General features: G+C 39.3%; 1 protein-coding gene across 11 annotated transcripts in view; it reads right to left on the reverse strand.

The window, feature by feature from the left end:
- SLC10A7 (solute carrier family 10 member 7) overlaps window positions 1-25,342 on the reverse strand; it is a 290,655-nt gene that overhangs the window by 241,001 nt on the left and 24,312 nt on the right. The window lies entirely within an intron of this gene.

Below are 25,342 nucleotides of genomic sequence, written 5' to 3' on the forward strand. Positions count from 1 at the left end.
TACCAATGGATTTATCTCATATCTGTTAAAAAAAAAAAAAGTTCTTGTTTTATGTTTCAATTATTTTTATAATATTCAAAACATATAACTGTATAGTGACTTCTATCTTGTACTGTACTTGATAAGTTAACAATTCTGATTTGTTTTTGTTCTTTTCAGTTGCCAAGTTATGCCCAAATCTTTGGGACACCATGGACTGCAGCATGCCAGACTTCCCTAACCTTCACTATCTCCGGGAGTTTGCTCAAGTTCATGTCCACTGAGTCAGTGATGCTATCTAATGTTAACAATTCTAATACTCTATTTTAATCTAACATTATCCACTCTGTTAACATCCATTATAAGTACTACTAGAGACAAAAATTCTCAGAAGATGAACGTGAGAAATGTAATTTAAGCAATAACAATTCACTGATTATTAAGTAAAGCAAAATAATCATGTTAGTGTGGAATAGGTCACTCCCCAAAAGACAAATATTGAGTGATTCCACCTCATTAGGTTTCTTGGGACTTCCATGGTGGCTCAGCTGCTAAAGAATCTGCCTACCAATGCAGGAGATGTGCAAGAGACACAAGTTCAATCCCCACTTTGGAAAAATCTCCTAAAGAAAGAAATGGCAACCCACACCAACATTCTTGCCTGTAAAATTCCATGGACAGAGGAGCCTGGCAGACTACAGTTCATGGGGTTGGGTCTAATGTAAAAAGACAAAATAATAAAGTCAGTTGCCAGGGGCTTAGGAGAAGGAGAAATGGGGAATTATTGCCTAACAAATATAGAGTTTGATTTCGGGAAGATAAAAAAGTTTTAGAGACAGACAGTGGTAATGATTACACAACAATGTGATTAACATCAATGAACTGTAGACTTAAAAATAATTAAAATGGTAAATTTTATGTTATATATATATATATATATATGTATTTCTTACCATGATTTTTAAAATAATTATGTTAGATATATAATAATATGAAAACTCAAAGATAATGAAAATTTGGAGATCTTTTATTTTGAATGTCTTTCCTTGACCTAAGATGTATAAGGTTCATGAGAATCATCTGCAATCACATTTGAGTGTATATCACTACCACTCAAGAAATGAAAAAAAAAAAAAAATCAAGTCAGTTCCGGAACACATTAGAAAAATGGATTCTAAAAAAATATTTCCAAAATTCCCCCTAGATGTCTAGTTTTGTAGCTTGCATTAGGAATACTGTTGCTAAGTAACAAAACTATTTCTCAATATTAAATCCACATATCCAGAAGAAAAGAGGTAGAAAATTCAAGACAATCAGTGAGATGTTTTTTATAATACTGCACACTATTAAGATATAATCGACCCAGGAAGTAACCCAGCTTTCCAAGTGTCTTCTAAATATCATATTATTTTTCATTCTATTCAGTATAATTCCAGCATTAAGCTTACTTTATTCTATTCCATTATTTGAAAATTATACACATATATTTCATACTAATTGTGATTAAGTTTAACTGCATACACATACAGAAAAAGAAACTCCAAATAACAGTAGCTTATCCAAGAGAGGTATTCCTTTTTTCATGTGAAGGAAGTCCTGAGGTAGGCAATCCAGGGCTGGCATGACAGCTCCATAGTCAAAAGGACCCGAGTCCTATTCTTGCTACTCAGCTATCAAGAGGTCTAATCATTAACATGGCATAAGATTTCTCCTCAGGCTCTAGTCATCAAATTAACATTCCAGTAAGCAGAGAAGAAGGAAAAATGAACTTTTAAAGAGATGTCTTGAGGACTTCCCTGGTAGCCCAATGGTTAAGAATCCACCTTCCAACGCAAGGGATGTGGGTTCAAATCCCCAGTCAGCAAATTAAGATCCCACATGCCATGGGGCAACTAAGCCCGTGTGCCACATCTAAGACGCAACACAGACAAATAAATAAATAAATTTTTAATAACATAACAAATAATGTGATGTCTTGAATGTGATATACAGTGCTTCCATTTACATTTCACTGGCCAGGATTTAATTACATGGCCACTAGAACACCAGAAAGTCTAGTAAATATAGTATTTAGGTGGCAGTGAATAGGATATTCACTTAAATACACCTACCATTGTAGGTAAATAAGTCTAAAACAAAGAAGGGAAAATTTATTAACTATTACCAGTATCTGATTAGTATAATTCATATAAAAGAATAAAAATTATCAACAAATCACCATGATGAAAAAAAGAAATCTGAAATTAGGTTTCAATTTGGGAAAAATAATATCCAATTAAAGATACAGGGAATCAATTCATTTCTTTGCAACACAGTGAATTTCATTTATTTCCTGAAGTATGAATTGAGTCTTTACTAAATTAATCAAGCAGATTCTCCCAATGAGTTAATATTGTGTATGGGCTAAGATTGAGTCAGTGTAGAGACTAAGGCATAATTTTAGGTCTGAAAAGGAGTACGTCAAGGCTATATATTGTTACCCTGCTTATTTAACTTACATGGAGAGTACATCATGAGAAATGCTGGGCTGGATGAAGCACAAGCTGGAACCAAGATAACTGGGAAAAATATCAATAACCTCAGATATGCAAATGATATCACACTTATGGCAGAAATCGAGGAAGAACTAAAGAGCCTCTTGATGAAAGTGAAAGAGGAGAGTGAAAAAGTTGGCTCTAAACTCAACATTCAGAAAACTAAGATCATGGCATCTGGTCCCATCATTTCATGGCAAATAGATGGAGAAACAGTAGAAACAGTGACAGTCTTTATATTTTTTCGGGCTCCAAAATCACTGCAGATGGTGACTACAGCCATGAAATTAAAAGACGCTTGCTTCTTGGAAGGAAAGTTACGACCAACTTAGACAGCATATTAAAAAGCAGAGACATTACTTTGCCAACAAAGGTCTGTCTAGTCAAAGCTATGGTTTTTCCAGTAGTCAAGTATGGATGTGAAAGCTGGGCTATAAAGAAAGCTGAGCACTTTAGAACAGATGCTTTTGAACTGTGGTGTTGGAGAAGACTCTTGAGATTCTCTTGGACTGCAAGGAGATCAAACCAGTCCTGAATGTTCACTGGAAGGACTGATGCTGAAGCTGCAACTCCAACACTTTGGCCACCTGATGCGAAGAGCTGACTCATTTGAAAAGACCCTGATGCTGGGAAAGATTGAGGGCGGGAGGAGAAGGGGATGACAGAGGATGAGATGGTTGGATAGCATCACCAACTCAATGGACATGGGTTTGGGTGAACTCCAGGAGTTGGTGATGGACAGGGAGGCCTGGTGTGCTGCAGTTCATGGGGTCGCAGAGTTGGACATGACTGAGCGACTGAACTGAACTGAAAGACAGTGATTTTCCATCACCCCACTTGCAACCCTTGCCAGCACTGAGAGGAAAAAATCGTCAGAAAAGGAGCAAAAGAGTAAAAATCACAATAACCAAACCAGTTCCCTTTCAGGCCTATCTCTCAGATAAAATGGAGAATTACTTGTACAGAATCATGAAGGAGGGAGTTGAAGAAGATTATATGATTTGACTCTGACTGGAGATTTCTGAGAGTTCCAGTTAAACCCCAAAGTCCTCGCCTGTGGCCATTGATCTCCATGACTTCTGCAACATCCATATAAAGCTGCAATGAATCATTGTGAGAAAACTTAGGAAGCAGCATTTACTTTAAAAAGTAACAGGCTGCCAAGTAAAAAGGCCCGAAGCATGACTGGAGTGGCAAGCACAACAGGATCACACATTCTAAAGGCAGCTTCCTAATATCTGGGTGCTGAGGGCAGAATGGGCTTCCCAGGTGCTCCTAGTGGTAAAGAATCTGCCTGCCAATGCAGGAGACACAAGAGAGGCAGTTTTGATCCTTGGGTCAGGAAGATCCCCTGGAGGAAGAAATGGCAACCCACTCCAGTATTCTTGCCTGGAGAATCCCACGGACAGAGGAGCCTGGCGGGCTACAGTCCAGGGGGTCACAGAGAGTCGGACACGACTGGGTGACGAGCACAGTACAAAGCTCGATTGGACTGGACTGGAGGACAGAAAGATTCATAGAGCACCACGGACCCTCCAAACACCTGCTGCACACGTAGCAGTCCCATCCTAGGAGATCTTCAGAGATCACTACTGTCAGAGCAGACTGACTGACCCTAACAACTTGGGAAGAATATGTAGTGCCAGGAAAATACATGATGCTGTTGTTTCTGGTTTAGCCCATAAGTCGTGTCCGACTCCATGTGAGGCCATGGACTGGAGCTCCTCTGTCCATGGGATTTCCAAGGCAAGAATACTGGAGGGGGTTGCCATTTCCTCCTCAAAGGGATCTTCCCAACCCAGGGATGAAACCTGCGTCTCCTGTATTGGCAGGCGGATTCTTTACCACTGAGCCACCAGGGAAGCATGCCAAGAAAGTAAGTACTTTCCTCATTACAAAGCCTGGTTCAGGATTTGGAAACCTGAGTGGATGTCCCACTCTGGGCTGAAAAACAGTTATGCCCAGAGCTTCCAGGAGTCCACACATAGCCAGATGACCATGAGGGCCGTGACAACAAAAACAGCAGGGGACCAAGCAGGAACCTACTGAAGAGTCTAGCTTGGTGAGGACCTGGTTAGTGGAAGAGCTAAAATCTACCAGCATCCGAGAAGGAGAAACGGTGATAAAAGGAAAAGAGGAAAAGGACAGGAAAGAGAAAGGGAGAAGCTCAGATGATAATGCATATATTTTTAAAATATAAATATAAAAAATGAATAATCTGTAAAAAATCAAGTAGACCATCACACTATCCTCTCTTCCCAGCCTTTTATTATTACTTTTAGCTTGGTTGTACTGGGTTGCTTTCTATTACCACAGAGCCCAGGCTCAGGAGCTGTGGCACGATGGCTTAGCTGCTCGGTAGCATGTGGGACCTTAGGATTGAACCCAGGTCACCTGGACTGGAAGGCAGATTCTTAACCACTGGATCACCAGGGAATTCCCTCTTCATAGTCCACATGAGGCAAAAAAAAAAAAAATGTGAAGCACTTGAGGCAACAAGAGAGATAATAAACAAATACTAAATGTTTCTTCAGGTATCATGATAAAACTAGTTTTCTCAACCAAGGTAGAAAAATAACACATCTAACTTCTAACCCCAAAAGTAATAACACAGCATTCAATAAGACAATTCAATACTCAACTAGAAACTATGGGCCTTTCAAATAAACTGTCGAGAGAGCAATGATTAATTTATCAACAATTAACTAGATCCAATAGACTTCCCAAACAACAAAATTTTTAAAAGCCAGTCATCTATAGCAGCAACATAATTATATAATGTCTTGTAACCTGCAAAGCATGTGCACATTACATTAATTTAATCACTTATGTAGCTAACACTAAACATGTATCTATTGCCAGGAGATATTTTATGTAACTTAATCTATGGTGTGGACTTAAGGGGGAAAGTGGATATGTACTTACAGGATTTATAACATTGAAATTAATTTTTTCTATTTAAATAAACAGCATTTAAAGAAAAAATATATACATGGTCTGTTACAGTTTCAGATACTGGAATAACATTTCCTAGAAAGGGCTGGATTTGCTGCTGTGTTTCCAGGTGGGATTGGCTTCCTGGTGGTCTGTGATAGCAAAAAACGTCAAGACAAAAGGTCTCTCATGTTTGAGCTGTAGAGGGAAAGTTCAGCTTTGCTTTTTACATTTTCATCCTGCAGGGAATGGAAGCCACTGAGATGGACGTGAAGGAGCTCTAGGACGAGGGCAGTGGTGAGCTTTTCTTTTAACTCTACGCTGCCATGATGCAGAGCACATGGACTTGGCCTCCCTGTGCCACTGACCCACCCACACCACCCAAGCATTCGGTTATTCCATTCATATTTGGTATCTATGTGGCACAGCAAAGCAGTAATTCTGCCACCAACTCACTACATATAAAGGAAGCAATATTTGCAGTTGAATTGTCAGCTACAATTCAATTGCTTCCTTGTCAGTCTACAGTCTGCCAACGTGCAGGTAAATATGTTGCATTGATCAGGCCACTGCTCAGCAGATAAAGAATCAGCCTGCAATGCAAGAGATAGGAGACGCTGGTTCGATCCCTGGGTCGGGCAGATACCCTGGAGGAGGAAAATAGAAACCCACTCCCGTATCCTTGCCTGAAAAATCCCACTGACAGAGAAGCCTGGTGGGCTACAGTCCAAAGGATGGCAAAGAGTCAGACACGACTGAGTGAGTAAGCACCACACACATGCACTGACCACTTCCATCAGACCCATCCATTCTTCTGGACCCCCCAACCTGTGTGTTATCTTAACTCCACTTAGAAGGGAGGCCTTTTAAAAGATTCCCTAACTCCTAGGAGAGAATCTGAAAGTCTATCACTTCCAAGAACCAACTTACCAACAGGGCCCAAGGGACTGGTTCAAGCTCTAGGGCCCTCATCTGCTCCTTCTTGACTCACCCCCCTTGCTCACTTGCCACACTTATGATTTAATACACCCAGTTTTCTCCATTTCATTACCATCCTCTCTGAAAGCAGACAACACTGCATCCTCTCTGTACTCTGCCTCCCCATTCCACAAAATACTAGCTCAGTGTTCTATAAATTACAAGTGCTCAATAATTTATTTTAATTCAATGGTACAGTGACATTCATCTCTCAGAAAAATTTCAAGCCAACCACCTTTAATGAGGAGTCAACACAAGATTCAAGAGTTCCTTCTTATGTGACTGATTTCTGGAGTTTTATTGGTTTTGCTTAAGATATTGTAAAAAAGGATGAAAGGGTCCTGGAAAAGGAGTCTGTGCTTCCCAGCTGTGTGACAAGTCAACTCACCCCTAAATCCTAATTTGACCAACTACAAAAATCAAGATAACATACTACTAGTCCCATCTACTTCATAGAATTGTTGGGAGGTTAGAAAAAGAAAATACAGGTAAAAGCATTTCATAAGATAAGCAAAATAAATGTATATATCACAATAAGAGATGATTTAAAGCAGCAGTCTCATATACTTTAATTCTATATACAGTTGACCCTTGAACCATGGATTGAACTCCCCATGTCCACTTACAGGCAGACTTTTTCCAACAGTAAATACTGTACTACCATACTAGGTGATCGGGCTTCCCTAGTGGCTCAGTGGTAAAGAATCCGCTTGCAATGCAGGAGATGCAGGTTTGATCCCTGGGTAGTAGGGAAGATCCCCTGGAGAAGGAAATGGCAACCCACTCCAGTATTCTTGCCTAGAAAACTCAATGGACAGAGGAGCCTGGTGGGCTATAGTCCATGGGGTCTCGAAGAGTCAAGACACAACTTAGCAACCATCACTACCATACTAGATGGTCAGTGATTGGTTGAACTCGTGGATGTGTACGCAGAGTCGGGTCCATGGATACAGAGGAACCAAGGATACAGGTTTGAATACAAATAATACATGGACCTCAACTTCAACGAAGGTTGGCAACTCTAACCCCTATGCTGTTAATGGTGAACTGTATACTGAAACTTCTATACAGAAATCACTATTTATTTTTAAAAAGGAAAAAAAATTTACCTCCTCACTCTTGCAAAAAAATGTATTTTAAGTATCTACCCATATCTCTAATGTCAAAATCATTTTCCCACATGATATTTACCAAACAGCATCCAAAATTTTTAAGGGAAAAAGATAGACTGAAAGGTCCCATTCAGTTACTAAAATGTTTGTGTATGTTTTTCATCACCTAAGAGGTTTGAAAATGCAAGATCAACCCCACAGAAGTCTTTTATTCCCCTTCCAGGCCAAATCAACCATACGGAAGTCTTTTATTCCTTTCCAAGCACTAGAAATCTTTTATTTCCTTCTAGGCATTATGCCAGACATCTTGGAGGCTGCCACCATGGAAGTGGTTGTGGCTGCTGCTGTTTAGACAAAGCAGAACAGGTGTGAATAATTGAGAAAAGTCAAAATATTACAAGAGACAGCCAATTAAGTATCTTGGTTTTTCTACAAAAATCTATGATTTTTCTGTAAAAGTTTACTTAACATTGGACAAAGTAAAACTAGATATGAATTATTGCTTTAATAAGGCATTTAAATCAAGACACTCATAGGGCTATATTTAAACAATGTCCTTCAAAATATTAATCTATGCAAATATATTTACTGTGACCCCAATATATGCCAAATGCTGCACCAGACACAGGATACAACTGTGAATAAGAAATACACATTTCCTGTCATCTAATGATGACTTGAGAAACACAAGCATTCACAATACACTGTGCTACATGTGTCCTGACGGGGTAAGTACCACAGAACCTCGTAGACAGATAGGAATGCTTCCTGAAGAGAGACTCACAGTCAAGTAGGAACTTCAGTATCTACACAACTTCCTAGTGTTTTATGTAACTCAATTATTTTTAGCTACCCTCTACTTGGTCTATTCATAAATCAACCCTTAATCTTCTTACCTGAGTAGTTTGGGCACTAAGCCATGTGTAGATGGAGAGCTTTTGGGGCCAGGAATCCTACCTCCAGTGTTAACTGAGAGTTTAGTATTAGGAGCACAGGCCCTGAAAGCAGAGTGCCTGGGTTTTACATCCTTGCTCTTCCTCTTTTGTGCTACATCACCCTGGGCAAGTTTCTGCATCTCTTTTTGAATCAGCTTACTCATCTATAAAATGGAGATAATAATTGTACCTAGCTCAAATGTTGTTAAAAGGCTTTAAAGAGTAAGTAAAAACATAAAGCACTGAAAACAAGAATTGTCACGTATCATGAGCTATAAACACACTGGGATGTTATTATTTGGATGGCAAGACCTTACTGTGATTGCAGTCATCTCTTGCTGTGCGGATCAGCAGCTAAATAAATGCACTCAGGGCAGAGGAATTGTCCACAAAAGTGAACAGTGTTTCCTAGAATTGTGCTTTGTTGAGGTCCCGCATCATTCCATCGTCCTGCTGTGCCATTTCTTCTCTTCCAGGTCAGAAATTGGGAAAGTATGGGGAAAATGCTAGTAGTTCTTCACATCCCTAAGAGGCTTTATAAAACCTGAGGTCAGGCTTCTTCCAACCAGTAAAAGGCTCCTTTAATTAAGCAAACAATCTTCTAACTCAATTAACTCCTTTCCTCTTTCTCTATTGACAATCAATTTATAATGAATTGGGCCTGAAGTTGTAAACTCCATCAACCACAGGCAAACTGTTTCCTGAAGTAGGCTTTTTTATTACCCTCAGAAGTATTTCAAACACAACTTAAAAATAAAAAAATTTCAAAGAGAACTATATAATTCCTCCAATGAAAATTCCATTCGGGGGGGACTTTCCTGGTGGTCCAGTGGTTAAGAATCCATCTTCCAACTCAGGGCATGCGAGTTCAATCCCTGGTTGGGGAACTAAGATCCCACATGCCATGAGGCAACAAAGCTCACATGCTACAACTACAGAAGCCCACACACTCTAGAGTCCATGCTCTGCAACCAGAGAAGCCCCCCATGCCACAGCTAGAGAAAGCATTAATGAAGACCCAGTGCAGCCGAAAGTAAAAAATGTAAAAAGCAAACAAAATTCCATTTTTGGTTATCTACAAAAAGATAATGATATCAAACCAACAGAACTTATGTCTCTTTATAAACTACTTGAGTATGGTGGAACTGTTTTAATTTTAATGCCAGCTCTCATTTTTCATCTGAAAATGTGACTATGCATCCCACCTTTAAGAGCAAGTATGCAAACACATAGGAGAGCAGTTGGTAATTAAAATTATTGGGGAACTGGAAACATCAAATGTTGGAGGAACAAAAAGAATAAATGCATGCCAGCAACTCCATTGCACAAATGTAATGAATGAGTGTTTACAACGGCTTATTTTGACAAGGACTTAGTGTGAACTCAAACAAGAATTAAGGCACATTGGTCCCAGCTCTTCTTGATAATGTTGTTGTCAGCTGCTAAGCTGTGTCTGACTCTTTGCGACCCCATGGACTACAGCACACCAGGCTCCCCTGTCCTTCACTATCTCCTGGAGTTTCCTCAAATTCACGTCCTTGATAAGGAGGGCCACAAAAGTTGAAAAGCATTTTTCATAGCTAACTCATCATGCACTTGAAAAAAGACTAGTATATATAAATATATAAATATACTTTCCTTATACAGCTAGTTTCTCAGACTGTTAAACTATCATGATTTGCCTATTTGAGAAAGTATATCCTTCTCAAACAATATGAACTTAAGTGTAATCGTAATTAGACAGGAACTTGAAAATAATACCATCTCAGAGTCCAGATCTAAAGGACCATTTAATAAGAAACACTACGGTGCATAAACTTCAAAAACTTCCCACAATAAGCACTCAGAATGGGATCTAAAATGTGCTTGCATTCACGAGAACATGTGTCTAATGTAGATAGAACACTGTTCAGTGCTAGCCCACTTTATTCTGGCACAGTAAATATACGAAAAGATCCTTGCAGGAGAGATAGAGAACATATACCTGTGGTAATTACTGCAATGTAAGTGACCTCATCACTGTTCCAAACAACTCTGCTGGGACCACTGTATGACTAAGAGGACTTTGGAATCCTTCTCTAGCTTCCCCCATCCTTTGCCATTTTTCTTATCGGTACTCTTCTATTTCATTGAAGGGATACAAAAAAAAGCAGTTCCTGCCAAGAAAATTCAAAAATTGATTAAAGAGCCAAATACACTAAAAAGTATCTGATTAAAGGTACAAAAACCATCTCTACTGTGGAAAGAAGAAAAGATGAATAATTCTGCCAGGACATCTGCCAGCCTTCTTGAGAGCTGTTTGTTCTGGTTGTTTAGTTGCTAAGTTGTACCCGATTTTTTGCAACCATATGGGCTGTAGCCCGCCAGGCTCCTCTGTCCATGGAATGTCCCAGACAAGAATACTGGAGTGGGTTGCCATTTCCTTCTCCAAGGATCTTCCCAGCCCAGGGATGAAACTGCATCTCTTACGTCTCCTGCATTGGCAGGTGGATTTTTTTTTTACCACTGAGCCACCTGGGAAGCCCTCCTTCTTGAGAGGGAAATGGTCATTTGAGCTGGGCCTTGGCTGATGGGCAGGGCTCGCCCTGGCAGATACTGGAAGATGAGGAGGAGGTTTCTGTTATAGGAACAGACTGGTCAAGGGAGCTGACCACGAGCAGCAGGAGATTTCCTCAGGAACACAAAGTTCTCAAACCGGTCCGAGGGCCAACACCAAAGGAACTGTCTGCAAGTAACAGGAGGCCAGGAATCTCCTGGAGAATAGACCAAAGGCTGGAAAGTCTGTCCAGAGGATCAAAGTTGCTGACTCAGGAGGAAATGGGAATGGCACATTTCCACTCCAGTTTAGGGTAGTGTTTTTCAAACTGTAGTTCACAGGATCAATTTAGTGAAATGACATTTCTTTTCCAGAATTAAAGAAAGAGAAGGAAAAGGAAGGGAAAGAGAGGTGGAGGTGGAGGAAGAGAAGGAAGGCAAAGGGGAGAAGGCATGAGAGGGAGCAAAGAAAGTGCATTACAGAAGAAACTCTTCCATTTCTAGCTGTGGATTGTATGTGTCTGCACTTTAATGAAAATCACTCATTTAAAGGGCCCTGCAAGTCTAATACTTGGCACTTGATTAGAATGCAATGTTCACTCAATATATTCAGACCATTAGTTTGGGTCCAAGTGTTCTTGATCATGAATAATTGCTTGAAAAATCTTAACTGCACTAAGCAAGATGTTCTCATTAGATGCTTAGAAGACACAGTTTGACATCTTCATAAGGCAAGTAAAGTTTAAAAGAGTCATTTCCAGAGTTCGTAGCATTGCAATAGAAATTATACTTGATTCTTATAGATGGATAGATGCTAAACATTTTCACAGGAAAGATAAATGGGTAATGTAATTCTCTGTTATTAGGTGGATAATCTCATAGGGGGAGTAAATTGAGACAGGATAAAGATCGACAGTTGATTCAATAAAGTAGATCATATTTCAGTAAGAAGCAACAGCTTAAAATGACAGATCACTTCCTCTTATATATGGCCTCATAAATGTTTTTTCCCAAAGTATGTTCATGTAAAACAACCCTGCCTACATACAACTGATTAAAAAGCTGAAAAAGAATCAGAAGCTAAGAGCTAATGAGCAGTGAGGCTGGGAGAAGAAACAAAGTCTTCTTAGATGTAATTTATGAATATTCCCATAACTCCATGGTTGGAAAAATTTGGGGGACTAAATCTATTTTCAATAGTAACAACTTCATAAATATATACAAATATATATGTAACTGGCAGGTAGTCAATGCACATATAAGCCAAAGAACCTAAAAAAGTTACCTGCCCAGAATTAGGAAATGAAGGTATAAATAATCAAATTTTCTATACTATGATATAAAAAATATGAACATTAATCAAATAAGATTAATTAAGAAAAAAGTTATGAATTTGTAGTTGTTTAGACTAGCGTTTCCTCCAAATCACTAATGGACCTAGGGTACCTCCATAAAAAAGAAAGTCTGATTACTAAAATGTAACAACAATAGAAATAAATCAAATTATTAAAAAATTTTGTTATTCATAACATATGCAAACAATCTGATATTGAAAAATAACTAGATAACAAATGTCCAGTGTTTATGAAGAACTGTTCAAAGGACACATGGAACCTGATTGTTTCTGTGGTCTGTTTGTTAGTTGGAATGGAACTGGGGTAGTTTTCCAGGCTTTACACTTTAGAGGAAACATCCTACAACAAGCCTGTTCAATCCCCTTTATCTGGTTCTAAATTCCCAAAGCAAAATTTCCATAACTAATTTGACTTCCTGTGCCCTTTAATGCCCAGAGGGAGTAATCTTGGATATCTAAAGTGAATATTCCATATTATGGTAAGAAATATTTATATAAAAGTGCTGAGGACCTATGATACCAACTAACAAACTGGAATTACCCAGTTTGTTACATTTATTTAAAAACCTGCCATCTTGTAAATTTATTTAAATCCATCCTCCTTATGTTGCAATTTATAGTTTATGTTTTATATCACTTACTCAACTGAAAATTATATGAAGATACTATAATATAAGAAGCTATAACAAGCATTCAACATATATTTTGAGTGATTAATGAATAGAGTAAATGAATGCATACAGATGGCCAACAGACACATGAAAAGATGCCAAACATCAGTAATGATTAGAGAAATGTAAATCAAAACTACAATGAGGTATCACCTCACACCAGTCAGAATAGGTATCATCAAAATATCTACAAACAATAAATGCTGGAAAGGATGTGGAGAGAAGAGAACCCTCCTACACTGTTGGCAGGAATGTAAGCTGTTATAACCACTATGGAGAACAGTACGGAGGTTCCTTAAGAAAATAAAAATAGAGTTACCAGATGACCCTGCAATTCCACTCTTGGGCATGTATCCAGAAAAGAAAAAAAAAACAAACAAAAAACATGATCTGAAAGGATACATGCACTCCAATGTTCACTACTGTTTACAGTAGTAAGCTGTTTACAACAGCCAAGACATGGAAGCAACCTAATGTCCATTGATAGAGGAATGGGTAAAGAAGATGTGGTACATATGTACAGTGGAATATTACTCAGCCATTAAAAAGAAGGAAGTAATGCCATTGGCAGCAACATAGGTGGACCTAGACAGTGTCATACTGAGTGAAAAATCAGATAGAGGAGAAACATCATATGACATCCCTCATATGTGGAATCTAAAAAGAAATGACACAAATGAACTCACTTACAAAACAAATAAAATATGCACAGACTTAGAAAACAAGCTTAAGTTTTCAGGGAGGGAAGGAATAGTTAGGGAGTTTGGGATGGTCATATACACACAGCTATATTTAAAGTGGATAGCCAACAAAGACCTACTGTATAACACGTGAAACTCCGCTCAATGTTACGTAGCAGCCTGGATGGGAGTGGGTTTGGGACAGAATGGATACAAGTATATGTATGGCTGAGTCCCTTCATTGTTCAGCTGAAAGTATCACAACATTGTTAAGCAGCTATACCCCAATACAAAATAATACGTTCAAAAGAAAAGAAAATAGAGCAAATGAATGAACTTAGAGCAAACTCTGAGGAAGCAATGATAATGACTCACTTAAACTAGGTGATTTCACCTGTGACAAACCTCTACAACGAGGATAATGCTGATGCCTGCTTGATACATTCCCTCACAATTTGTAAGTACTTCTGCATATGACTTCATGAGATCCTTGTAAGCAATCCTATGAAATAAGGATGCAAATACTATTGCGCCTCAAATGAGAAAACCAAGGCTCAGAGAGATCCAGGGCTTACCTGGTGACCACTACTGGGTGAGCAATGGCAAAAGGAGGAATCAAACACCTGCTCTGATTTCCTACCAAGTGTATCCTTAGCTAAAAGGTCAGCACAGGTGGTGATGCTGAGCCTCAGCACGTTAGGCTGGTGTTGTTTAAGTATTTCTTACCCAAGATCAGGACTGGTCCTTGGATCTGAGGCAGAGTTGGACCCAAAGATGGAGGTCAAAAGACTTCATCTATGGAAAGAGTCAGAAACAGGAATCTGGCGAAGTGGAACAGGGTGTTTCGAGATCAGGTCCCTGGAAGACTCTCCCATTCATATGGGGGAGGAGCTAGATCAGAAAAGGAGAGATGAGAGATGTAGGAACAGAATGAGGAAAGAAGAGGGTCAGGGAAGGAAAAGGAAGTTGGAGGCAAGTAGACATAGTGTCACAGGCTGCAGTCAGGTCACGGAAGATGAGAACTGAGAACTGGCCCCTGCATTTGGTGAACAGATTCTATGGCCAACCATTGAAAGGACTCATTTGGTTAGAGTGGTAGAAAAGGAAGACAATTCGAGAGGCATTAAGGTATGAGGAATTCTAATTTGAGGCATAAAGGAATGAAGGAATTCTAAGTTACACAAAGAATCTTGGGAAATCTAGATATGTTTCAAGCCAGTTGTATAGCAGGTTCAAACAAACACAGTTAACTCTTTCAAGGGCTCCTTAGAATGCTAACCCAATCCAGAAAATGTGACTAAAGTTAAAAGGTAGAAATGGAATATGTATATGGACATGGAATTCCTTGCGGCTATGACTTCTGTTCTTTCATCTGTCTAAGAGGAAACACTGTTACCATTTCCCAGAGAGCATAGGAGTCTGGAGAGTTCAGTTTAGTTCAATTCAGTCACTCAATTGTATCTGACTCTTTGTGACCCCATGGACTGCAGCACGCCAGGCTTCCCTGTCCATCACCAACTCCCAGAGTTTACTCAAATTCATATCCATTGAGTCAGTGATGCCATCCAATCATCTCATCCTCTGTCGTCGCCTTCTCCTCCTGCCTTCAATCTTTCCCAGCATCTGGGTCTTTTCCATTGAGTCAGTTCTTCACATCAGGTGGCCAAAGTATTGGAGTTTCAGCTTCAGCATCAGTCCTTCCAATGAATATTCAGGACTAATTTCCTTTAGGATGGACTGGTTGGATCTCCTTGCAGTCCAAGGGACTCTCAAGAGTCTTCTCCAGTACCACAGTTCAAAAGCATCACTTCTTCAGCACTCAGCTTTCTTTATAGTTTAACTCTCACATCCATACTTGACTACTGGAAAAAACATAGCTAGATGGACCTTTGCTGGCAAAGTAATGTCTCTGCTTTTTAATATGCTGTCTACGTTGGTCATAACTTTTCTTCCAAGGAGTAAGGGTCTTTTAGTTTCATGGCTGCAGTCACCATCTGCAGTGATTTTGGAGCACCCAAAAATGGCTGGAGAGTAGAAAGTACAAACAGGCCAGCTTGCTAGAGTGCTCAACATTGACAGCCATTTTCAGGCTATACAAGATTGCTCCAGAAAACCATTAAACTCTCACTCCAAGCAAGGGAAGTGTGTGTGTACTAAGCCACTTCAGTTGAGTCCCACTCTTTGCAATCTCTCATCTTCCAGGCTCCTCTCTTCATGGAATTCTGTAGGCAAGAATACCGGAGTGGGTTGCCATGTCCTCCTCCAGGGGATTTTCTCGACCCAGGGATTGAACCTGTGTCTCCTGCAGTAGCAAGCAAGTTCTTTACCACTTGTGCTATGTGGGAAGCCCAGCAAAGGCAGTGATCAAGCCCATTTCACAGAAGAGAAAGGCAAGGCACACAGAAGCCCAGTGACAGCTGAAGCTGAGACAGTGACTGACAGATCAGATTTCCTTCTCACTTCAAGTCTTCTCTCTGCTGATCAGATCCACTCTAAAGGCCTTTATAAATGTTTCAGTGAATCTTATCTTCATGCATTGGATTAGCAAGATCAACTCCCCACTGATAATGCAAAATAACCCTGAAATGTTTCATGCCTTGCTGATCAGCCAGAAATTGAACTTTCCGGCTCCATTTGGGCGGTGATGATCTTGATCTTTCACCTCTAGCAAAAATCTTCTCATAGCTATAATTTTTAAGTTCATAATGAGTGCTTCATTTGCTTTCCAAGCAGATAGAAAACCTTTTTTAAATACACTCAGACTGCCATGACCTTCGTCAATGACTTAAAGAGTTCACCACATGTAATAATTTTCTTTGCTCAGGAGACACTCTTAAGTTTTCTTTGAAGAGATTTGGACAATAACCCTATTGCTGAAATTAAGTGTGCATGCACGCGCACGTGCACACACACACACACACACACACACATTCAACTTGTCACCTTTGTACCATACCTGAAACCAAAACTTTTCTTTAAATGTACTTAGAATTCTGCATGACTATCAAAGGGTTCTAAAATCCTTCAGCCTGCTAACTAAAATACAATAAATCTATTTATAGTAAAAGAAGCACACCATCTTCACTAAACAAGCAGACGCCCTAAATGCCTACAGGAACAATCACAGTCCAGATCCCAAATGGAACTGCAGGCTGCCACACAGCTGAAGGAGGCTGAATTCATTTGGGGTACCTCTTGGAATTTTTTTAAACTAAAAAAGGAAAACAGTGATTTTAATGATATGGGATAATGTAAAGCCATTCTAGTCTGTTTTGCCTATTCTTGTGAGGTTTATAGCACGAAACAGAGGTTTTGAATAGTGTAACACCACACTCCATGAAAGCTTTCTGGAAGGCAGGCCCCAGATCTTAGTCTCCTTTCTGACTCCCTATGGTAGAAGGCACCGTCTACATGAAGAGGGTGCTAAACTACTGTTGACTATCATATTCTATTTCTGAAGCTGAATGGTGGGCACAGTGGTGTTTATTATTATGCCTTAAACTGTACATATGTTTTATGTACCTCCTGTAGGTATGCTATTTCATAATTTTAATAAAGGAAAGAAAGAAGAAGGAGGAAAATCCTGAGGCCTATCGACTATACATTTTAATTCAATAGGTCTAAAGTGGAGATAAGGGATTTTCTTTTTTTTTCTAATGACCCCAGGTAATGCAGATGTGGGCGATCTATAGAATTCACTTTGAGAGACAAACAAAAAAATAAACAAAGCAACATAAATAACATGCCTATAATTAATATACTGCTATTAGTGGTGAAGGTGTCTTATTTTCATGGTTCAAATTATCAGGTTTAGCCTTAACACAGAGAACAAAGTATTTAACATAAAATATTACTCTCAGATATGCCTAGAAATTTCTTCCTAACTTGCTCTGATTTGTCTCTAATTTATAATGCTTTTCATTTCTTTTTTTCCTTCAAATATTTGAGGGAAGAAATCCCTGATTATATTTCTCTCCTACTTGGTTCATTGCCCAGACTCACACAATTTTACAAAGTTATGCAGCTTCGGAAATTTACTCAAGAATTAAGACCTCATATTTACTTCACATTTTGAGGAATGGCTTTTAGCTGAATCCTTCCCTACTTCAGCTTGCAAAAAAATGAAATACCGAGGTACAACAACAGTGGATCTTTTCCCAAACACTTATCCCTCTTGCTTTTTCATTAAACAACAGTGTAAATGTCAAATGAAATAAAAATACCTCTGTAACAACAACATGAAAACCACATAATACTTTCTCTCCAAACTCGGGAAATTATTTTCCAGTTTTGTATTTTTTTTAAAGAAACTTCTTTAAGAAATCCCTGTGGTAGTTACTAAAAGGTAGAAGTTACTCAAACTTGAGTGCAATGATTCTCTTAGCAAATCATATAAGGCTTAAAACCTATGTAAGACTTTTGGAGAAAAAAAACCATGTCTTTCACCACCAAAATTTACATTTGGAACAGAAAAGTATATAGTTTTAAACCAAAAAAAAAAAAAAAGAAAATGTGTTTATTCTATGTCTTACAAGTTAGAATAAAGAGAGAATATTTTTATCTATCTTCTTTTTTATACCTGATGATGAAAATAGGGTTCACCAAGTCATCACTTTCTCTATCATTCAAAAAAGGAACTAAAACTTCATGCACACACATACATACACACACATAATCACCATCACCACCAATCAGACCATGTGATTGCACATACTACAACCCTGGAGTTTGAAAAATCACATTTAAAACACTGGAATGAATAAATAACAACCAAGTTTCTAATATTTAAATGAAAGCAGTTTAAAATGTAAAAGCCACAAAATAAGACTGTCAGTCAGCTATACCCTTAAACAGTCTCACTCTAATACTTAAAGGGTATGCTGGCATTCTAGCATACATGCATTGCTCTGCACATACATTGAGTTCCCACTGCCACTAAAATGATTATAGTTGGCTCACTGAAACAACAACAATCTAAGTTATCAAAACAGAAATTGTTCTTTAATTTTAACAAAAAGTAATAAGCCTAGTCTCACCAAAGTACATGAGGTGAGTTTCAGAGATGCAATAACTTTCAATACATGACAAAACCTTTTCTGTAACCAACAGTCTTATGGAAAAGGCATTTACAATGAGAGGTAACATATAAGTAACAGAAAAAAATTCCTCCTAAATTATATAACAACTTTACGAAATAAAATGAACAGAATCATTTCAAATGACACTACTGTATCTGTATACATCCCCCAAATCATTAAATACAAATAGGCTACACAGTTACACATTTTAACCCATGAAAGCATATGCTAAACCCAAGTATAAGTATTAAAGATGTATATATAAGTATGTGAGAGCATAAAGTAAATGTCAAGAAATAACAGAATCTAGAAGGAAAATGTTTTCTTCCATGTACAAATACTGCGAAGGATGGTCGATTGGAAAGAACAGGGCAACGTGGAAATGTGTCCCAGTCCATGTACTCGTGTGGGTACAGAGCCGCTGCGTACAAGGCAGAGCGGACAATCACAGTGAACAGAATCGAAACCTTCACCCAGCGGCACCTGACACTGGACTCAGCTTTTGGATCTTCTCATTCACAGGCACCAGAAATTTCTCCTTCTATCCTTAGATAAGGTTTTACTAATATAAAGTACAAAAGATCAAGCTTCCCTTACATTTATTTCAACAAAAGCCTACCTTCAGTTACCTTATAACAGTATTTTTAGTTCAGTTCAGTTCAGTCGCTCAGTCCTGTCAGACTCTTTGTGACCGCAGGAATGTAGCACGCCAGGCTTCCCTGTCTATCACCAACTCCCGGAGCTTACTCAAACTCATGTCCATCAAGTGATGATGGTGGGTAATGATGGTGAAACCATTCAACCATCTCATCCTCTGTTGTCCCCTTCTCCTCCTGCCTTCAATCTTTCCCAGCATCAGGGTCTTTTCCATTGAGTCTGTTAGTCACATCAGGTAGCCACAGTATTGGAGTTTCAGGTTCAGCATCAGTCCTTCCAATGAATATTCAGGACTGATTTCCTCTAGGATGGACTGGTTGGATCTCCTTGCAGTCCAGGGACTCTCAAGAGTCTTCTCCAACACCACAGTTCAAAAGCATCAATTCTTCAGCACTCAGCTTTCTTTATAGTCCAGCTCTCACATTCATAAGTGACTACTGGAAAACCCAGAGCTTTGACTAGATGGACCGTTATTGGCAAAGTAATGTCTCTGCTTTTTAACATGCTGTCTAAGTTGGTCATAGCTTTTCTTCTAAGTTGCAAGCGTCTTTTAATTTCATGGCTGCAGTCACCATCTGCAGTGATTTTGGAGCCCTAGAAAAGAAAGTCTGCCACTGTTTCCATTGTTTCCCCCATCTATTTGCCATGAAGTGATGGGACCAGGTGCCATGATCTTAGTTTTCTGAATGTAGAGTTTTAAGCCAACTTTTTCACTGTCCTCTTTCACGTTCATCAAGAGCTCTTTAGTTCCTCTTTGCTTTCTGCTGCAAGGGTGGTGTCATCTGCATATCTGAGGTTATTGATATTTCTTCCGGAAATCTTGATTCCAGCTTGTGCTTCATCCTGCCCAGCATTTCTCATGATGTACTCTGCATATAAGTTAAATAAGCAGGGTGACAATATACAGCCTTGATGTACTCCTTTCCCTATTTGGAACCAGTCTGTTGTTCCATGTCCAGTACTAACTGTTGTTTCTACACCTGCATACAGATTTCTCAGGAGGCAGATCAGGTGGTCTGGTATTTCTGTCTCTTGAAGAATTGTCCACAGTTTGCTGTAATCCACATAGTCAAAGGTTTTGGCATAGGCAATAAAGCAGAAACAGATGTTTTTCTGGGACTCTCTTGCTTTATCTATGATCCAACAGATGTTGGCAATTTGATCTCTGGTTCCTCTGCCTTTTCTAAATCCAGGTTGAACATCTGGAAGTTCACAGTTCATGTATTGTTGAAGCCTGGCTTGGAGAATTTTGAGCATTACTTTACTAGCATGTGAGATGAGTGTGACTGTGTGGTAGTTTGAGCATTCTTTGGCATTGGCTTTCTTTGGGATTAGAATGAAAACTGACCTTTTCCAGTCCTGTGGCCACTGCTGAGTTTTCCAAATTTGCTAACATATTGAGTGAAGCACTTGCACAGCATCATCTTTTTGGATTTGAAATAGCTCAGCTGGAATTCCATCAGCCCCACTAGCTTTGTTCATAGTGATGCTTCCTAAGGCCCACTTGACTTTGCATTCCAGGATGTCTGGTTCTAGGTGAGTGATCACACCATTGTGGTTATCCGGGTCATAAAGACCTTTTCTGTATAGTTCTTCTGTGTATTCTTGCCACCTCTTCTTAATATCTTCTGCTTCTGTTAGGTCCACTGCATTTCTGTTCTTTATTGAGCCCATCTTTGCATCAAATGTTCTCTTGGTAACTCTACTCTTCTTGAAGAGATCTCTAGTGTTTCCCATTCTATTGTTTTCTTCTTTTTCTTTGCACTGATCACTGAGGAAGGCTTTCTTATCTCTCCTTGCTATTCTTTGGAATTCTCCATTCAAATGGGTATATCTTTCCTTTTCTCCTTTGTTTTTTGTGTCTCTTCTTTTCTCAGCTATTTGTAAGGCCTCCTCAGACAGCCATTTTGCCTTTTTGCCGTTCTTTTTCTTGGGGATGGTCTTGAGCACTGCCTCCTGTACAATGTCATGAACCTCCATCCATAGTTCTTCAGGCACTCTGTCTATCAGATCTAATCCCTTGAATCTATTTGTCACTTCCATTGTATAATCGTAAGGGATTTGATTTAGATCATACCTGAATGGTCTAGTGGATTTTCTTACTTTCTTCAATTAATTGTAGAAAGGCTTAAAACGTAAAATTATCTAATATCTTTATGCAGATCATCTTCTCCTATAATCTCATGTAAAAATAAGAGTCTATTCACTTCATATCAGAAGATATGACCAAACTGAACTTTGCAAGCTTCTTTTCTGAAGCTCAGTGTTCAATATTTGTGAACAATTACGTCTTACTCTCCAGGACTTCAAAAATTCCTGACAATCATGAAACTGCATAATAAACATTAAAGAACTAGACCAATGATGTTAGAAGACAGGGGAGATGTTCATAAATTCAATATTACTAATATGCAACATTAATGTAAATAACTTAAATATCTACTGGGGAATGAACATGTAGATATACATTCAAATGCTATATGTTAATGTCAAGAAAATGAGTGATCTTTGAACTTCTGCCAAAAGTCATTTGAGAAAGAAAAGGTTTTTAAGGGAATCACATTAGAAAGAGATAAATGACACTGTTAAACAAATTAACACTTTCCTCAAAATCTTTCAAGGCAATAGATAGATAATCATAGCAGGCTCTAATCCAAGACTTCGTAACTTCCCTACCTCACTAATTATGTGGCAACTGTAAGAGTCTCTTGGCATAATGAGATGTTGGTTAAATCCAATTATCTGCCAATTCCATTCCTACACTTAGAGAAAACACAATCCATGACGCCTGGCTTCACTTTCCAGGCAGGGCTCGATCTCTGCCGGGTCCTTGGTGCTGCCTGGCCACACTACCATCCTCTCCAGGGGACTCCCTCTCATCTACATGGCAATTCCACATTTTCTCCTCTCATCTGAAACACGAATAACATTTACCCCCACCCTCATTCTCATGTGCTATGAAAAAATAAAAGCCATCAGAAGACAACTCCCAAGTGTCCCCCTTAACCCATTTACATGGATCTATAGCCAGGCACTCTGTCTTCTCTCCTGTTATTGTGACTAAATGGTCTAAGCTCCTACTGAAGCTCATATAACCCAACATCACTCTCTCCCCCTTGATCAGATAAATTGCTCCAGCACTCTCTCTTAAATCCACAGCTCCCTCTCCACTGTACAGTATCCATCATGACAGAAAATGCTGTCCTTTCTGAAAGAGTAAATCTTGACCACACATCCCTCTCTAAAAATAGCCCCGTTTCTCTATTCCTTTTTATCACAAAGGACATCATAACCATGGTCTATACTTCTTGTCTCTAATTCTTCTCTTCCTGTTTTCCTTACGCCTACTCCAAACAAGCTTTTGCACCTGCCCTCTACCAAAACCACTCTGTTAAAGGTTAATAGTAACCTCTGCATAGCTTAATTTAGTTGTAAATTCTCAGAATTCATTTACACAACTCACATCAGCACAATCTGTCATGCATGCATGCTAAGGCGCTTCAGTCACGTCTGACTCTTTGGGACCCTATACCAGGTTCCTCTGCCTATGGGTTCTCCAGGCAAGCATACTACAGTGGATTGCCATGCCCTCCTCCAGGGGATCTTCCCTACCCAGGGATCGAACCCAAGTCTCTTAAGTCTCCTGCATTGGCAGACAGGTTCTTTACCACCAGAGCCATCTGGGAACCACTGGTGTCAGAATCTGACACCACTCATCATATCCTCCACCTTCAAACCCCTTCTTCACCTAGCTTCCTGGATACTATGCTCTCTTGTTTTTCTTTGAGTCTCATTAATTAACTCTCTCTGTTTTGCCTTTGCTTGTTATTCCTCATTGCCTTAACCTCTTAATGTTGGAGAGTCCCCAGGCTCAATCCTTGAACCTTTGCTCTTTTCTGTCTATGGAATCTCATACACAATCTTGGCTTTAAATATCATTTATTCATTGATGATGCCCTAATTTCCATCTCCAGGTTTAGGCCACTCCCTCAACTCTCAACCCTTGTATCTATAATTGTTCACTGACATCTTCAATTGGATATGTAATAGGCATCTCAACATATAAAAAAAAATAAGTTCTCCATGTTCACAATGTGGCTGACATTACAAGTGTTCATCAATCCAGCTCCCCTCTCCTGAGGGTGCAGGAATATGGTAAGGCCACACGACTTGTTCTGGCCAATGTAACGTGAGCAGAAGCACCACGTATCACTTCCAACCCAACATGAAAAGTCCATTTGTGATTCTCTAATCTCTCTGTCTCTGTTATGGCAAAGCTAAAAAGCTTTGTGCTCCATCCAGATGATGTATCTTCAAAACATAAGCCTCCACTAACCAGGTTTCCTTAGTAATGGCAAAGATCTTCCCACTCACCCACATGGGACAGGTACCATTAGCAAGAAATAACCCTTTATGCTTAACTGAGATTTTGCAGTTCTTAGTTATCTCAGTATACTGTGGCTACCCAGACTAAACAACCCCACATATCTGCTGTCACATAGCACTCTTCTCCACCTCAGCAAACTCCATCCTTTCAGCTGCTCAGTCAAAAGCCTTGAAGTCACTCTTGACCCTTTCTTTCTCTGACACCCCACATCCAATCCATCAGCATATCCTGTGCCTTCAAAATACATTATGGAAAAACCCAAATGAACTTTTTGGCCAACTCAATAAATACAGAATCTAACCAGCTATTAGTTTCTCCACCACCATTCTGCTCTTCAAAAGACACTGGTTAGAAAATGAAAGACAAACCAGACTGGGAAAAATATTTACAAAGCATATATATACACACACACATATATATATGTAAAATGAAGGTCTTGTATCCAGAATATAGAAAATTCTCAAGGCTCACCAATAAGAAAGCAAAACACTCAATTTTGTAAAAAGCAAAATTTTAGTAGACATCTCCCAAAAGAAGACATAGATAACAAATAAGCACATGGAAAGATAAAAATGCTCACCATTATTAGTCACTGGGTAATGCAAATTAAATAAAAATCACAAAGAGCATGGGAGGTAAGAGAGATTCAAGAGGGAAGGGATATATGTATACCCATGGCTGATTCATGTCTATATATGGCAGAAACCAACACAATTGTAAAGCAATTATCCCCCAATTAAAAATACATATATCCTGCCTCATTCAAGAGCATTCTTTTCCTGGACTACCTTGGTGGTCGAGTGGTTAAGAATCCACCTGCCAACGCAGGGGACACAGGTTCAATCCCTGGTCTGGGAAGATCCCTCATGCTGCAGGGCAACTAAGTCTGTGTGCCTCGACTCCTGACCGCGAGTTCCAGAGCCCGAAAGCCATAATTACTCAGCCCTGAGCTGAAACTACTGAAGCCTAGGCACCTAGAGCCCATGCTCTGCAACAAGAGAAGCCACCGCAACGAGAAGCCCAAGCACCACAACTAGGGAACTGCCCCTGCTCGCCGCAACTAGAGAAAGTCCATGCAGCAACAGAGACCCAGCGCAGCCAAAAATAAATTAATTAATTAAAAAATTTTAAAATTTGTATTCTTTTCTGAATGATAAAATATCAGGAGAAATAAGTGACTACAAAGCAGAGTTCCTCAGTACAAAGTCATAGGGCCTCTCAGCCAAGAAGAACCACCTATAAGTAGCTCCCAAAATGTACTACTGCCATCCCGATACATAAGCACTCCTCTCTGGCTATGGTTCCCTAGGAGTTGGATAATTTATTTGAACTCATCTTAGAAACCTGGCCTCATTTCTCCTTTTTTAATATCATCTTCACCTGCCATTAAACTTATACTGACCCTTTTCCCATGAACATAGCTTGCCCTAAATTTTTTTAAGAACTGAGGAATAGCCATAGCAGGTGTCCTCAGTTCATGAGTCTTGGATGTAAAAGTCCCTTGGCTT

Source organism: Dama dama, chromosome 5 (assembly GCF_033118175.1).
Source record: "Dama dama isolate Ldn47 chromosome 5, ASM3311817v1, whole genome shotgun sequence".
Taxonomy (NCBI): Eukaryota; Metazoa; Chordata; class Mammalia; order Artiodactyla; family Cervidae; genus Dama; species Dama dama.